Here is a 3981-nt window from a genome sequence, read left to right as displayed (position 1 = left end):
ACTTATTTCACTTAGTGTAATGCCTGTTAAGTCTATCCGTGTTGCTGCAAATGGCATATCTTCTTTTTTTTTTTTTTTAAAGATTTTATTTATTTATTTGTCAGAGAGAGAGGGAGAGAGAGCGAGCACAGGCAGACAGAGAGGCAGGCAGAGGCAGAGGGAGAAGCAGGCTCCCCGCCAAGCAAGGAGCCCGATGTGGGACTCGATCCCAGGACGCTGAGATCATGACCTGAGCCAAAGGCAGCTGCTTAACCAACTGAGCCACCCAGGCGTCCCAAATGGCATATCTTCTTTATCCGTTCATCTATCGATGGACACAGGCTGCTTCCATATAAATGTAAATAATGCTGCAATATGTAAATAATATGTAAATAATGCTTCAATAAGCATAGGGGTGCATATATCTTTTCAGATTACTGTTTTTGTTTTCTTTTTGTAAATACCAAATTACTGAATCATAGGGCATTTTCATTTTTAATTCCTTAAGGAACCTCCGTGCTGTTTTGCACAAATTTATATTCCCACCAACAGCGCAAAAGTGTTCCTGTTTCCCCACATCCTTTTTCTAATGGTCTCCAAAAGATTTCAATGTCCAGTCAAGGCTAAAAACAACTAGCCCAGAATAATTAGATAATTAAGAGAGCTATACATTACCGAAAAAGGGCAAACAATATCATTCCATATAAAATTAAATATTTCTTACAGCTGGGGTACCTGGGTGGCTCAGATGGTTAAGCATCTGCCTTTGGCCCAGGTCATGATCCCAGGGTCCTGAGATGGAGCTCCATGTCAGGCTCCTGGCTCAGTGAGGAGTCTGCTTCTCCCTCTCCCCCTGCCCCTACCCCTACTTGTGCTATCTGTCTCTCTCTTTCAAATGAAAAAAAATTTTTAAACTTAAAAAAATTTCACACACTTTATAAAGTGTTTATGTCTGGATAGATAGATCGATATATCATATATCATTAACCTTAAAAATCTCTATGCACATACATACATACACATGGAAGTGCGTGCACACACACACACACAAATGGATACAAATATATCACAGGACTAATAATTCTTTCCCACTACCCAAGGTCTAGCCAATCTGCAAAATAAAACTTTTTTTCCCTCCAAAAGCATACAAAGAAGTACATTTTTCTACTTCACATGCTTACCATTACAGAAAGAGTTTACTTATGTGATTGGTAAGCCTTTAATCATTCTCTGTTATTTTCCTTCCTCACCCACATGGCATTATCTTTCTCTGAGCCTGTTGTCAATAAAATGTTCCTCTAAACTGAAAAGGACTCCATCTCAAATGAATAAATTATTATATGCTACTGTCCATCACTCACCCACACATACATTTTGGAATATGACAGGAGGTATACAAAGGAGGGATATTAAGCCTGAGTTTCTGCAAAGGAAATGAGGCAACCAAAAGAAAGGGGTGACACAGTGAAGGAGAGGAGAAGTTGGAGATTACTTTTGATTATTTTGAGTCTGAGGTATTGGAAGGCAGTTGGAATTTAGAACTTTTACTCCAGAAAATATGCCAAGATTGAGGATTCCACTTGGAATCCATGCATAGAATCACGATTAATAAAATGATGAAAATTAGGGATAAGACACATTTCAAATGTATACTATTTAATTAGTTAGATCTGGTATCCATCAATATTGATAACATCACATATTTTAAAGATTTTATTTATTTATTTGACAGAGAGAGATCACAAGTAGGCAGAGAGGCAGGCAGAAAGAGAGAGAGGAGGAAGCAGGCTCCCCGCTGAGCAGAGAGTCCAATGCAGGCTCGATCCCACGATCCTAGGATCATGACCTGAGCTGAAGGCAGATCCACCCAGGCACCCCAACACCACATATTTTAATCACTAATGCTTAACTGAACTCAATATTTAAAATTGAACTCAATATATAAAAAGTTATAGACTGGGAAAGTTGTCACCAAATTTGAGAATATCATTTTAAGCTGTCATATACATCTGATGAATATTAGATGAATCTAGGGTACTTAGCTGAACAGTTCTACCTTGTTTCTGGACATATTTTATTTCTATTATGTAATCACACACATTGCAAGCCACCACTATTTTTAATATCCCACTATTTAACTAACCCACATGTTGACTGTCTATATATATGTCCTTCCGGCTGAAGGAGCCCTACCTACAAGAATCATGACACTCATCAAAGTTAAATCGCAACAAAGTTAGATATTACTTCATAACTAATTCCTTGGTTACTTACTTTGGACATAGAGAGGAGACAGATATTATTAATATTAAATGTGGATATCCCAAGGATTTATTACCTAACTTATAGTAGATTCTCTACATGCTAGTATTTTTTTTAATTTTATATGATTAAACTCTCAATAGTATTTTTCATATTTGACTAAAAATTTTTCATATATTTTTAGTCATATTTGACTAAAAAATAGTCAAAAATCATTGCTCTCATTCTGGAAAAATGTTTAGAGTACAGTAATAAAATTCAACATAACATTAACTGTTTTGGTAACCCAACATACAATTATTAAGTATCTGTTGTGTTTCAGGCATAGATTGAGTGATGAATATAACAACAAGAATAATAACATGTGATTCTCACTCTTAAAATCTAGAAAGCATTATCACATCACAGTGTGGGCTTTGGACTGTTTAATAGGAGTTCAAATCCTCACTCTGAAAATGTACTGTTCATGCAACTATTTGCATATAACCTCTCAAAGTCAGTTTTTCATGTAAAAATTACAGACCAACCTATAAAGTGTTAGACAACCCAGGAAAGAGAGAGTGTCTCAGCCATCTTGAGAGGCAGAGGTCCTCCCATAGATCACTCCATGTCAGAAGCCTTGTGGGTTAAATAATCCTACGCAATGTATTTGGGTGAGTGTTGAGGGAATCAGCTCTTTCATGCACAGAATTCCAATTAATCTACTGGTTATAATAATACCTCCTGTCATTTTTCATATCTGATATTTCTGAGATCTGAGTCTTATGAGGGTTTTGCAGGTCCCTTCTGCAAAGGTCCCTTCTGGTCCCTTCTCAGGTATTTCCCTCTGCTTATTCTAGACTTCACTTCCTTCTGCTTTGTTTCATCCATGATTATATCTCTATCTTTCAGAAATTGGCTGATTTTTTTTTTCCTTAGCTGCCAGAACTCACTTTCATTATTGTTTGAGGCTTTTAAATTTTTATTCCTTTAATATAATTTTAATGGAGGTTTAGAAGAACCAGGAGATTAAAATCTATGTTTTCTATATTGTGCTCAAAAGGAAAATTCTATGAACATTTTTTAAACATAAGATTTACTTTTTTTAATGACACGACCTTGAGTTATTTTGACCGAGAGTTTATTTCTGCCTCTTAAACATAATTTTCCAGTTTGGAAATTCTCTGCAGAATCCATGCTTTAACTCAGTTTGATGCTAATATCATAAAGCACATGAGAGAATAAGAGGTTTAAGGGAGTTTTTATTTAGGTGTTAAGAAAAAAAGTATTAGCTAGGTAAATGCAATGTATTTCAAGATAAGAAGTCTATCAATTATTTCTATTATCTCCATAATAAAATCTCTTTTTCTTTATCCTCCTTCCAAATTGCTATTCCACGTTGGAGAAAATGTTGAAAGATCAGAGCTTCTGCCAGAGAATATATGTCTGAACTAAAACAGGAAGTGGTTTATAGAAGGGTAAAAAGGGATATGATATCTTCTGTGGTATTAGAATTATTCTAAAGTTATAATTATTCCAAACTTAGAAAACTAACTGTAGAGCAAGAAAACTGCTATAAGAATAGTAGTTTTCTTCCATATCATGAAGTGTTCAAGAATCTATTCCTTGATTGGTAAGACTGAGCACATTGTTTTTGTCCTATATTCATAAAGGAAATCCACCAAATTTGAGAGAGCAGAAGAAAATTGTCCATCTCGATTTATTTGACTTACCGGAAGTTTATTTGCAGAACTATGAGAC

Source organism: Neovison vison, chromosome 12 (genome assembly GCF_020171115.1).
Source record: "Neovison vison isolate M4711 chromosome 12, ASM_NN_V1, whole genome shotgun sequence".
Classification (NCBI taxonomy): domain Eukaryota; kingdom Metazoa; phylum Chordata; class Mammalia; order Carnivora; family Mustelidae; genus Neogale; species Neogale vison.
This window is presented reverse-complemented; position numbering follows the sequence as displayed.